This window comes from Balaenoptera musculus, chromosome 1 (genome assembly GCF_009873245.2).
Source record: "Balaenoptera musculus isolate JJ_BM4_2016_0621 chromosome 1, mBalMus1.pri.v3, whole genome shotgun sequence".
In the NCBI taxonomy this organism is placed as follows: Eukaryota; Metazoa; Chordata; class Mammalia; order Artiodactyla; family Balaenopteridae; genus Balaenoptera; species Balaenoptera musculus.
In genome coordinates this window covers 38,258,558-38,273,140 of record NC_045785.1, presented here as the reverse complement: position 1 = coordinate 38,273,140, position 14,583 = coordinate 38,258,558, and positions in this window count along the sequence as shown.

Below are 14,583 nucleotides of genomic sequence, written 5' to 3'. Positions count from 1 at the left end.
GGGCCCCAGGAGGTAAAATCTGGCAATGAGACAGCCAAGTGAAATCTGGATTCTTTTTTTTTAAAATTATTATTATTATTAATTTATTTATTTGGTTGCACCAGGTCTTAGTTGCTGGAGATGGGCTCCTTAGTTGCGGCAGGCGGGCTCCTTAGTTGTGGCATGCAAACTCTTAGTTGCAGCATGCATGTGGGATCTAGTTCACAGAGCAGGGATCGAACCTGGGCCCCCTGCATTGGGAGGGCAGAATCTTAACCACTGCGCCACCAGGTAAGTCCCAAAATCTGGATTCTTAAAGGGCTTCTTATCTGCCCTAGACACAGAAAGGAAGCCTGATGGAGGCTCCTGCCTCCCAGGAGCTGAGCTGGTGGACCCTGAGCTGACGGACCGGAGCCAGCTGAGCTGAGCTGCAGACTGGAGCCAGGCCAGAACTGCTGGACCATGATCTCTCTCCTTCCCCTCTCAAAAGCCTGGTACATCCATATACATACATAAGCCACAAGCCTGTACTTCATCATTGCATCTGTGGGCCACTGGAAACTGACCAGTAGTCAGAAGACTGCCTCTAACTTGATGTGTGACCTTGAACACATCATTTTCTCTTTCTGGGCCTCAACTTCCTCATCTATAAGATGGAAATAATGGTAATTCCTGAGCAGCCAGCTTCACAGGGCTATTGTGAGGATTAAAGCTGAACTTATGCCAAATGTCCATCAACTGATGAGTGGATAAATAAAATACTATGGAATAGTATTCAGCAGTAAAAAGAAATGAAGTACTGATGCACATTACAACATGGATGAACCTTGAAAACATTACGCTAAGTGAAGGAAGCCAGACACAAAAGGCACACATTTTATGATTTTCCTTTACATGAAATAATCAGAATAGGCAAATCTATAGAGACAGAAAGTAGATTAGTGGTTGCCTGGGGATAGGAGGGAGGCAGGGAAGAGTAGGACTGCTTATGCGTACTGGGTTTCATGTTCAGGTGATGAAGATGCTCTGAGATTGATTGTGATGACGGTTGCCCAACTCTGTGAATGTACTAAAAACCATTGACTTGTACACTTTAAACAAGTGAATTGTATGGTATATGAATTATATCCCAATAAAGCCATTTTTAAAAACAAAAAGATGAACTAATAACCACAATTACATTAAAATCATGATAATACTCTTAGCTGACTTTTAGTCAGCATTTACCATATGCCTGGCACTTTCCCAAGCACTTTCTACATATTATTTAATTCTTACAAAAACCCTGTCGGTAGGTATTGTTATCCTTATTTTATTTATTTAAATTTATTTATTTTATTTATTTATTATTTTTGGCTGCATTGGATCTTCGTTGCTGCACGCGGTCTTTAGTTGGGGGCTACTTTAGTTGGGGCAAGCGGGGGCTACTCTTTGTTGCGGTGCGCGGGCTTCTCATTGCGGTGGCTTCTCTTGTTGCGGAGCACCAGCTCTAGGCACACAGGCTTCAGTAGTTGTGGCTCAGGGGCTCTAGAGCGCAGGCTTTGTAGTTGTGGTGCACAGGCTTATTTGCTCTGTGGCATGTGGGATCTTCCTGGACCAGGGCTGGAACCCGCATCCCCAGCATTGGCAGGCAGATTCTTAACCACTGCGCCACCAGAGAAGCCCTATCCTTATTTTATAATTGAAGAAATTGAAGCTCAGAGAGAGACCAGTGCACGTCTTTCACTCAGTGACATGTGCCACCACAGACCAGGGGCAGCCCAGCTGCTGAGACCCCTCTAGGCAGCCCCAGATACTAGAAATGATTGGGCCTGCACACACTTTAGCCCCACATACGGCTTCAGCTCCCTTCAGGCCACAGGTGTGGAAGCCTGGGGGTTTCCGTTCATTTCACAAGTATTTATTGAATACCTACTCACTAAACAGGCATCTATGAGAAGCGGGATGGAGTAGTAGTTAAGAGCTAGATTGCCTGGGGAATTCCCTGCCGATCCAGTGGTTAAGACTTCGCACTCCCAATGCAGGGGGTGTGGGTTCAATCCCTGGTCGGGGAACTAAGATCTCTCATGCCACATGCCACATGGCGCGGGCACAAAAGAAAAAAAAAAAAAGCTAGACTGCCTGGGTTCAAATCTCAGCTGTCCACTTATTACCTTTATAACCTTGGCATATATTATGTTCCTTAACCTCTCTGAACCTAAATGAACATAGTAATGGAGTAATAATAGCCACCTCATACCTATGACTCATAATTACATATTATGTATATAAAACACTTAGGACAATGCCTGATACATATAAAAGTGCCAGATGTGGTCACTACCATTATCATGTGCCAGGCACTCTGATGTCAGGCACTGGGGAAAGAGTGTTGAATAAGATATAGTCTCTAGGGCTTCCCTGGTGGCGCAGTGGTTGAGAGTCTGCCTGCCAATGCAGGGGACACGGGTTCGGGCCCTGGTCTGGGAGGATCCCACATGCCGCGGAGCGGCTGGGCCCGTGGGCCACAATTGCTGAGCCTGCGCGTCTGGAGCCTGTGCTCCGCAACAAGAGAGGCCGCGACAGTGAGAGGCCCGCGCACCGCGATGAAGAGTGGCCCCCACTTGCCGCAACTAGAGAAAGCCCTCGCACAGAAACGAAAAAAACCCAACACAGCCATAAATAAATAAAAATTAAAAAAAAAAAAAAAAAAGATATAGTCTCTATCTTCATGAATATTATAACCTACCTTATTTATGAATTTATAAATAAACTCTAGTCCTTCAGGGAGAAAGGAGCTATATTAATTACAATTAGGTTTGGCTGTAAGTTGTAGAAAATCCAAAATAACAATACCTTACAAAAGATAAGTTTATTTCTCCTTCGCAGAAAAGGCCAGAGACAGGCAATTCAAGGCTGGTAGTGTGGGTTTTACAAAGTTGTCAGCTTCTTTTTTCTTCCCCATCTTCAGCATGTGACTTCCACCTCACAGTCAAAATTTCCTGCTAAATTTCCAGATATTCTGCCTGCATTTAAACCAGCGGGAAAGAGGAAAGGACAAAGAATTGGACTTTCCACCCTTTAAGAAAACTTTCTGGATGTTGCCCATCAAGGTAGACACAGGGATGATGTAAGAAATGACTTGCTGCCTGTGATGGCTAATTTTATGTGTCAACTTGACTAGACCACATGGTGCCCCGATATTTGGTCAAACATTCTGAATGTATCTGTGAGGGTGTTTTGGAGGTGATTAACATTTGAATCAGTTGATTGAATAAAGCAGATTGCCCTCCCTAATGTGGGAGGGCCTCATTTGAAAGCCTGACTAGACCCAAAAGGCTGACCCTCCCCTGACTAAGAGAGAATTCATTCTGCCTGACTGCCTTCAAACTGGGACATCTGTTTTTTCCTGCCTTCAGACTTAAACTGAAACATCAGATCTTCCTGGGTCTTGAGCCTGCCAGCCTTCAGATTGGAACTACATCATTGGCTCTCCTGGGTCTCCAGCTTGTCAATTTGCCTTGCAGATCTTGGGACTTGTCAGCCTCCATAATAGTGTGAGCCAATTCCTTATACTAAATCTCTCTCTATAGATAGATAGATAGATAGATATAGATATAGATATAGAGATAGGTATATGAATATATATATCTAGGTATAGATATTCTATTGGTTCTGTTTCTTTGGAGAACCCTAATGCACTGCTCATCTGTAGAGAATGAGGTTATTATCAAACAGCCGCTGGCAGTTGGCTCCTTCATGCTGCACAGATCCACTCTACTTGGGGTCATAATATCCCATAGTAGCTTGCATCAGGTGACTGAGAGAGTGGGACTATAAAGGCCCAACAATTTGGGCCCAACAAGGTACACTCTGACAGGCAGTAAGTGATACAGAGCTCCCCACTGAGTTGCCTGTGGCTTCACAGTTTGACTTCTTTCTCTGCCCAGTCCTGTTTCTGCACCCTTCTTCTCATAGCTGTTCATTTGTAATGAGTATTTAGCACCCCAAATTCCTTCTCAGCTTCTGACTCCGAAGAACTCAACCTGAAAAACCTATATTACATTACCTCAGCCACATATAAATGCAGAAGCTGGGAAATATAGTCTTTATTCCAGATGGCCTTGTGCCCATTGAAAAACAGGGAGTTCCACTACTTGTGAAAAAGGGGGTGCTGTAGTAGCTCAGGGGGGCCCAGGGGTGCTCAATGTGGAGTCAAAGGTTCGTAAAGGAGAAGAGGCTCCCTGAGCAGGTAAAGAAGGTTTCAGGCACTTGGAAAACGTAGATTTTTGCTTTGCCACAGCCAAATGAAGTATTTCTGGTTCTGGTTTCCAGTGATGGCAGGTAAGTTCAGTCAGACTAACCTTTCATGAATAACAATTACAAAATTTGGGGAAAAAATTTTTTAAAATTATTTGAAGGCACTGGAGAGTGACCAAAAGTAAGCAAAACTGGAGGTAAGTAACCTTGGAAAACAACTGCAACTGGTGAGATTTGTGAATCTGTGGCGTTTTGCTGAGAGCATTCCCCAACCTGCAAGCAGCTCTGGTGGGGAAAAGACACAGCTTTACTGCCTTGAGGTGTTAGAGATTAGAGTTTGGGGCTGGCAGAACAACCAGAGTTAGAGGAGAAATCCTGGAAAGCAGAGAATAGCAGGGGGGGATCCCCAACATTTGCATAAAATAATCCCCCCCAATCCTTGTTTGACTGCTAACCTACACATGCATAGGGTTAACACCAGGCAGCCCAGTTTAAAAAAAAAAAAAAAAAAAAAACAGCAGCTAGAAGGTGAAAGAACTGGGTAAGGATATCAGCTTTTGCCTGCTGGAGAGAGGATTTGGAGTTGAAGTCTAGCCAAGGTAGCTTCCTGCAAGAACAAAAACCATTCTTCAAAGGAACATAACAGAATCTAGAATCCTGGGACATATCATTCTTAATGTCCAGTATCTAACAAAAATAGTGGGCAAGTGAGGAAACAGGAAATGTTATAAGTCAGTCAACAAAATCCCCGAGATGACTCAGATGTTAATTTAATTCAGCTGTTATTAAGTTTCAAAGACATAAAGAAAATGTATGCAAACGAAATACCACTGCATAGCTACTAAAATAGCTAAAATTAAAAAGACAGACAATATGTTAAGTGTTGGTGAGGATGTAGAGCAACTGGCACTCATATACATTGCTGGTTGGAGTGTAAAATGGTATAAGCATTTTCAGAAAAGTGTTGGTAGTTTCTTATAAAATTATACTTACCACGTGACCCATCCATCCCACTCCTATATTTATCCAAAAGAGCTTTTATTTGAGAAACAAATGTTTACAAAATAGCCTGTACATGAATGTTCACAGAATCTTAATTCATAAGAGCCCCAAACTGAAAACAACACAAATGTACATCAATAGGTGAATGGATTAACAAATTGTGGTATATTCATACAGTGGAATACTACTCAGCAATTACAAGTAACAAACTTTTTTTTTAAGTTTTTTTTTTTAATCTTCATTTATTTATTTGGCTGTGTCAGGTCTTAGTTGCAGCAGGCGGGCTCCTTAGTTGTGGCTCACAGGCTCCTTAGTTGCAGCTCGCCAGCTTCTTAGTTGTGGCGTGCAAATTCTTAGTTGCGGCATGCATGTGGGATCTAGTTCCCGTACCAGGGATTGAACCTGGGCCCCCTGCATTGGGAGTGTGGGGTCTTAACCACTGCGCCACCAGGGAAGTCCCAGTAACAAACTTCTGATCCATAAAATATGTATGAACCTCAAAAACATGATGCTGAACAAAAAAAGCCACACATAAAAAAAGTACATGTTGTATTATCCTACTTACATGAAATTCTAAAACAAAATACTAATCTTCATGGATACAAAGCAGATCTATGGTTGCTTGTGGCCAGGGCAGTAGAGAGACTGACTGCAAAGGGTCATGGGATAAATTTTTGAGGTGATGAAAATATTCTATGTATTGATTGTAATGATGATTACATGAGTTATACATTTTCAAAACTCATCAAACTAACTTAAAATGGGTTCATTTACTTATATGCAAATTATATCTCAATAAAGTTTATTTTAATTAAAAAAAAGCAAAATAAAGATAATTTCAGATCAATAAAAACAGAAAATCATCACCACCAGATCTGTACTACAAGAAATGCTAAAGAAAGTTCTTCAGACTAAAGGAAAATGACACCAAATAATCCACAGGAAGGGAGATCATCAAAAATAATAAATATGTCAGTATTGTAGGAGGAATAATGACCCATTAAAGACAACCCTGACCTAAACTCCAGAATCTATGAATATGATAGGTTACAAAGGAGAATTAAGATTGAAGATGGAATTAAGGTTGCTGATCAGCTGACCTTGAGATGTAGAGATTATCCTGGATTATGTGACCCAATGTAGTCACAGATGTCCTTATAAGTGGAAGAAGGAGGCAGAAGAGTCAGTGTCAGAGAGCAGATGGCCTCTAGAAGCTGGAAAATGCAAGGAAACAGATTCTGCCCTAGAGCCTCCAGAAAAGAATGCAACCCTTCTGGCACCTTGACGTTAGCCTAATGAGACCGATTTCAGACCTCTGACCTCCAAAACTGTAAGGTAATAAGTTTGTGTTGTTTTACGTCACTAAGTTTGGCAACAAATTTGTGTTGTTTTACACCGTTAAATTTGGTCATTTGTTACAGTGGCCCTAGGAAACTAATACTGTTGGTTATTATAAAAGTCTGGCTTAAAATGTTAAAACAAACATTATAGGGCTTCCCTGGTGGCACAGTAGTTAAGAATCCGCCTGCCAACGCAGGGGACATGAGCTCAAGCCCTGGTCCGGGAAGATCCCACATGCCACGGAGCAACTAAGCCCATGCGCCACAACTACTGAGCCTGCACTCTAGAGCCCACGAGCCACAACTACTGAAGCCCACACACCTAGAGCCCGTGCTCCGCAATGAGAGAAGCCAGCACAATAAGCCCACGCACCGCAACAAAGAGTAGCCCCCCACTCGCCACAACTAGAGAAAACCCGCGCACAGCAACAAAGACCCAACACAGCCAAAAATAAATTAAAATATAATAAATAAATTAAAAACAAACAAACATTATAAACTATATTCTGGGGTTTATGACATATATAGGTATAGTACAGCTGACAACAGTAGCTCAAAGGATTGGGCCAGAGGGGGAAAATGGAACTATACTTTTGCAAGATTCCTGTATTTTATGTGAAGTAGTACAATACTTGTTCTATCATCAGTAAGGAAGAGTGTTAAAATCTCCAACTATGATTGTGGGCTTGGTTTTTCTCCCTTTAGTTCTGCCAATTTTTTCTTCATGTAATTTGAAAGCTCATTTTATTAGGTACATACGCATTTTAATTTTTTTCTTTTTTTGCCACACCAGGCGGCTTGCAAGATCTTAGTTCCCTGACCAGGGATCAAACCCGGGCCCTGGGCAGTGGAAGTGTAGAGTCCTAACCACTGGACCACCAGCGAATTCCCATACACATTTAAAAATTTTAAGTCATCGTGTATTGATCCTTTTATCATTATAAAATGTCCCTCTTTTTCTCTGGTAATACTCCTTGTCTTGAAGTTTATTTTGCCTGATATTAATTTCCAAATTCCTTGGATCAGTCTTTGCATGCTTTATTTTTCCCAAACTTTTACTTTCAACTTATTTTTATCTTTGTATTTAAGTACATCTCTTGTGGAGAGCAACAGTTGGATCTTGCTTTTTTATTCAGATTTGACAGCCTCTGTTTTTTAATTGCAGTATTTAGTGCACTTACATTTAATGTAATTATTGATAAGTTTGGACTTAAGACGGCCATTTGCTATTTATTTTCTATTTGTTTCATCTATTGATAGACCAAGTGGATAAAAATTCACCAAGGAGATAGAAGACTTGACCAATACTATCAACCACCTTAACCTAATTGACATTTATAAAACATTATACCTAACAACTGCAGAATGCATGTTATTTTCAAGGGAACATGGAACATTCATCTAGATAAGCCATCTTCTGGGCCATAAAGCAAATCTCAATAATTTAAAAAAATTGAATTCATACAGAGTATATTACCTGGAATTAAATTAGAGGTCAATAAAAATAAGCTCTCTATAAAGCCCCAAATATTTGGTAGTTAAGCAATATACTCCTAATTAACTTATGGGCCAAAGAAGAAATAGCAAAGGAGATCATAAAACATATTTAACTGAATAATAAAATACAACATAAAAAAATGTATGAGGGCTTCCCTGGTGGCGCAGTGGTTGAGAATCTGCCTGCCAATGCAGGGGACACGGGTTCCAGCCCTGGTCTGGGAAGATCCCACATGCCGCGGAGCGACTGAGCCCGTGAGCCACAATTGCTGAGCCTGCGCGTCTGGAGCCTGTGCTCCGCAACGGGAGAGGCCACGATAGTGAGAGGCCTGCGCGCCGCAATGAAGGGTGGCCCCCACTTGCCACAACTAGAGAAAGCCCTCGCACAGAAACGAAGACCCAACACAGCCATAAATTAAAAAAAAAAAAAAAAAAAAAAAGTATGAGATATAGGTAAAGCAGTGCTTAGAGAGAAATGTACAGCTTATATTATTAAAAAAATAGAGGCTTAAAATCAATGATCTAAGTTTCCACCCAAGAAGCTAGAGAAAGATGAGCAAATTAAAGTAGAAGGTAAAAAAATAATAAAGATTAGAGTAAAATTTGATGAAATAGAAAACAAACAATAGAGAAAATTAATAAGGCCAAAATTTGGTTCTTTAAAAAGATTGACAAAATGGATAAATTCTGAACAAGAGTCTATTAATCTAGAATAAAATGGAGCAGGGGAATTCCCTGGCGGTCTAGTGGTTAGGGCTCTGTGCTTGCACTACAGGAGGCACGGGTTCAGTCCCTGGTTGGGTAAATAAGATCCCACATGCCATGTGGGCCAAAAATAAATATAAATATAAATTTTGAAAAAGAATAAAATGGTGGCTTCCCTGTGTCGCAGTGGTTAAGAATTCGCCTGCCAATGCAGGGGACACAAGTTTGAGACTGGTCCGGGAAGAGATCCCACATGCTGCAGAGCAACTAAGCCCATGTGCCACAACTACTGAGCTGGCATGCCTAGAGCCCATGCTCCACAACAAGAGAAGCCACCGCAATGAGAAGCCCACGAACTGCAACAAAGAGTAGCGCCCGCTCACTGCAACTGGAGAAAGCCCGTGCGCAGCAACGAAGACCCAACGCAGCCAAAAAATAAAATAAAATAAATAAATTTATTAAAAAAAAATAATAATGGTAGCCTTTAAAAAAAAAAAAAGTGGAGCAGCACAAATTATACATATCAGGAATGAAAGAGAAGATGTCACTACAAATCCTACAGACATCAAAGGATAAAAGTGAGGGGATTCTGAGAAGATGATAGTTATGATGGCACACAGTTTTTCAGTCTCTTCAGATCTCCACGTAAAAGCTGACCCAACAACTGGAGAGTCAAATTTTTAAAAACATGGACAACATTTACAACAAAATTTGGTGACAAGTTATCTCCACAACCCCAAATTACAAGCAAGTGGGGACAAACCACCAATAGTCACCAGACCTAAATGGGTTTAGCATCTGTGCAAGGAGAAAGAAGGAACCAAAGGGATAGTATCTAAGAGAATAAGAACAGGAGAACCCCCAAAGAGTCAAGAGGTGCTTACTGGAATCAAGAGAGGCCAATTGAGAATAGTAAATGAAACTTAGGAGGGATCTGTGGTCTAAAATAGCAGGTGAGTGCAAGGGGCCCGCAGTGAGAAGGACTAAGGGGCTGGAGCAGGTCTGGCGCCTATGAACTGTCAAAACCAGCCCATCAGGGCTTCCTTCTAGTAAGCCCTGAGGAGAAATTGCTGGGAATGGAATCCAAGTATAGTAGGATAGGGACAACAGAGACAAAGAAAGAGAAGATGGATACCAACGTAGAGGAGGGGAACAGAGCCAGGAAATCCCAGGAAGCAAGCCAGACAAAATAACAGAAGAAGGAGCTCTGTGATGTTAGAAAAGCTTTTCTGAACCCTGACTCATTCTTTAATTTCAAGAAAACTAATTTTGAGCAATAGGAAAGTATCAAGGTCAAATCCCATATAAAGTTATTATTAAAAAATTGTAAGAATAACATTAATATAGTCAGTGAAAGCACATCACAAAGATGTGCCAGAAAACAGATCAAAACTGCAACCTACTATTTGAAAACAAACTAAAAGACACTAAGAAAATGATATATGAATGAACAACATAAATCCCAATTAAAAAAACTCAGCACTTGAAGAACTTAGGAGCAGGACAGGAATAAAGACGCAGACGTAGAGAATGTACTTGAGGACACGGGGAGGGAGAAGGGTAAGCTGGGACGAAGTGAGAGACTGGCATGGACATATATACACTACCAAATGTAAAACCGATAGCTAGTGGGAAGCAGCTGCATAGCACAGGGAGATCAGCTCAGTGCTTTGTGACCACCTAGAGGGGTGGGATAGGGAGGGTGGGAGGGAGACGCAAGAGGGAGGAGATATGGGGATATATGCATATGTATAGCTGATTCACTTTGTTATAAAGCAGAAACTAACACACCACTGTAAAGCAATTATACTCCAATAAAGATGTTAAAAAAAAGGGCTTCCCTGGTGGTGCAGTGGTTGGGAGTCTGCCTGCCAATGCAGGGGACACGGGTTTGAGTCCTGGTCCGGGAAGATCCCACATGCCACGGAGCAACTAAGCCCATGCGCCACAACTATTGAGCCTGTGCTCTAGAGCCTGCGAGCCACAACTGCTGAGCCCACGGCCGCAACTGCCTGAAGCCCGTGTGCCTAGAGCCCGTGCTCCGCATCAGGAGAAGAAGCCACCACAATGAGAAGCCTGTGCACCGCAACGAAGAGTGGCCTCCGCTTGCTGCAGCTAGAGAAAGTCCGCATGCAGCAACAAGACCCAATCAGCCATAAATAAATAAATTAATTAAAAAAAAAAAAAGGGGCTTCCCTGGTGGCACAGTGGTTAAGAATCTGCCTGCCAATGCAGGGGACACGGGTTCGAGCCCTGGTCTGGGAAGATCCCACATGCCGCGGAGCAACTAAGCCCGTGAGCCACAACTACTGAGCCTGCGCGTCTGGAGCCTGTGCTCCGCAACAAGAGAGGCCGCGATAGCAAGAGGCCCGTGCACCGCGATGAAGAGTGGCCCCTGCTCGCCGCAACTGGAGAAAGCCCTCGCACAGAAACGAAGGCCCAACACAGCCATAAATAAATAAATAAATAAATAAATAAATAAATAAATTTTATTTAAAAAAAAAAGATGTTAAAAAAAAAGAAAGAGAAAAACTCCAGCACTATCTCAGGCAAATAACGTTCAAATCTTCTTTTTTTAAAAAAATAAATTTATTTATTTATTATTGGCTGCGTTGGGTCTTCGTTCTGGTGCGTGGGCTTCTCATTGCGGCTTCTCTTGTTGTGGAGCACAGGCCCTAGGCACGCGGGCTTCAGTAGTTGTGGCACGTGGGCTCAGTAGTTGTGGCTCGCGGGCTCTAGAGCACAGGCTCAGTAGTCGTGGCACACAGGCTTAGTTGCTCCGCAGCATGTGGGATCTTCCCAGACCAGGGCTCGAATCCGTGTGCCCTGCATTGGCAGGTGGATTCTTAACCACTGTGCCACCAGGGAAGTCTCCGTTGAAATCTTTTGACCTGAATCTCTTGCCTCACCCAGCATACTAAAAAATTGACAGTGGTCCTAGTGCCTTTCCTATCAAATCTAAAATTTGATCTTCCTTCAATCTTAAATGTCTTTACTTTGGTGCCCCCACTTTAAGCAAGCCAGTATGCTTTTTTTTAATCCCACCCCATTCCTGCTTCCAAGGCCATTTTTATGTATCCTATGATGTCCCTACCCTCTTGGCCAATTGTTTCCTAGCCAAATGCACAAATCAGGTCTCCCTGAGAAATTCTTTCCAAACTTAGTCCCCATCCCATTCAGATGATATATTTATTTTTTTTCAAATGTATGTGTATCTTGTTTCAGCACCAAACTGTATATTCCTAAGATACGTTGGCATCTGCTCAGGGGCTCCCTATACTGGACTCAAGAAAAAAAATCAGTTATTATCTAAGCCAGGGGATTCCAATCAACTGGTCAGTTTAAGACATGATTAATTGAAGCTACTGATGGTCACACTCTTGAAAATACGTCTCTCTTTAATACCTTTCCCTAGTTCTTGCACATGAGCTCTCATTTATTCCTCCTATAGAACCATTTATTTGTGATATATTACTATAACTGTGTGCTCAAATAAGTTTGGAAAACAATACTTGCTCTATATCATGTCCTTTTTAAAATGTTGATAAATAACAATATATGTTTCATATAATAAAAAAAAAAAAGAAAACCTCAGAAATGAGGTGACAGGTCTCAGGAGAGAATTAGAAATGAAAGAAAAAAATCATTTTAGAAATGAAGACCAAACTAGAAAGTACACAACAGCAAATAAACACAATAGATAATGCCTTAAATAAATAAAATGGAAAAGAAACATTTTAAATCAAAAAGAAATGAAGAAAGGTAAAAGGATTTGAAAGACAATGACCAATACTGAAAATAGGCCAAGAAGACTAAAATACAGATAGATAGATAGATAGATAGATAGATAGATAGATAGATAGATAGATAGATAGAGTCCCTGAAGAAGAAAACAAAAACAAGGGAACAGAACAAACACTAAAAACTATTGAAGAAAATTTTCCTGAAATAAAGAAAAATTTGAAGCTGCACATTCAAAGATCATACTTCAAAGCTGAGAATATAGTCCCCAAATGACCAGCACTAAGACATTCTAATAAAATGACTGAACTTTAAAGAAAAAAATACTCTGGGCATCTAAAAAAATACACACACAACAACATGATCTTAGAAGGGAAAGATTAGATTATCATTAGACTTTTCAAATACTTTATGACTGAAGTAACATATTTAAGAGACTCAAGAAAGTAAAGTGTGAACCTAGCAAAAGACTTAATAAGTATAAAGGCACAGACTTACATGTAAGATCTCAGAGGAATACTGTTCCCAAGGGCTCTTCTTGGGGAATCTAGTAGAAAACCAAACTTCAGACAACCAAAATGAGTAGAGTGATTAGGACTGAAGGTGAATATTATAAGATTACTTGTAGATCTAAAACTACATAGGGGCTAAGAAGAAAAAAGAGTATAGCATATCATGACTATATGCCCTGACAATGTAGATTCACTACAAAGTTGTTTAATGAGGTGGAGAATGGCAAGTGCATTTGCAAAATACTTTTTTAATGTTTTCAGTAATCATATTGGTGGTAGTATTAATATTGTTATTCTGAGAGTGCTTTGTGTATGAGATAAAAGAAATGAGTAATTATGGAATATTCTAATTCTATCATCTCCTGTGTCCTTAAAAACTAAGATTCTCAGTATGGAAGAAAGGAGCCAGAGAAGAGATTAAGTAAAAGTTCTTGAGTCTTTAATTTGAATTGAAAGTATCACTATGTACTCCTGAATTATTTTAGTGTGTGTATGTGTGTGTACTATATATATAGTCTATCCACTGAATCTGTAGTTCTGTCCACTGAAAAGGCCTGGCGGTGGTCTTGAAATATAATTTCTTACTTAAAAAACTGAAGGCTTCTTAGAGAAATGGTTGATTGCAGTCTGGGGCAAGAAGTATAGAAGATGACCCAGGGATATTTTGTCAAACCAAACAGTAAGGAAAGCTATCAAAGATTACTAGAGTCGGGACCTCCCTGGTGGCACAGTGGTTAAGAATCTGCCTGCCAATGCAGGGGACACGGGTTCAAGCCCTGGCCTGGGAAGATCCCACATGCCGTGGAGCAACTAAGCCCATGCGCCACAACTACTGAGCCTGCACTCTAGAGCCCACAAGCCACAACTACTGAGCCCACGTGCTACAACTACTGAAGCCCGCTCGCCTGGAGCCCATGCTCCGCAACAAGAGAAGCCACCGCAATGAGAAGCCCGCGCACCACAACAAAGAGTAGCCCCAGCTCACCGCAACTAGAGAAGGCCCGCGGGCAGCATCGAAGACCCAATGCAGCCAAAAAATACATTTAAAAAAAAAAAAAATCCGCCTGCCAATGCAGGGGACATGAGTTTGATCCCTTGTCTGGGAAGATCCCACATGCCTCGCAGCAGCTAAGCCCGTGCGCCACAACTACTGAGCCGGTGCTGTAGAGCCCATGCTCCGCAGCAAGAGAAGCCACCGCAATGAGAAACCCATGCACCGCAACAAGGCGTAGCCCCCGCTCGCCGCAACTAGAGAAAGCCCAAAAGCCCACGCGCAGCAAAGAAGACCCAACGCAGCCAAATGAGACTCCACTGGCCAAAGTTGGGGCACTTGGCAGTTCAATAATGACAACAATTCTAATTGATGACTGAAACCCATCAAATATATATAAATCCATAGGTTCATAATGATATATATTTTTTTTCATAGTGGTATTTTTTAAAGTGGTCAACTTTGGAGGATGATAGGGATTCAATTCATTATCTTCAAAACTGGTAAAAAAAGAATCAAACATTTATTCTGCCTTTCCTATGTGAACCGTACCCTCAGAAACCAAATAGCAGATAAG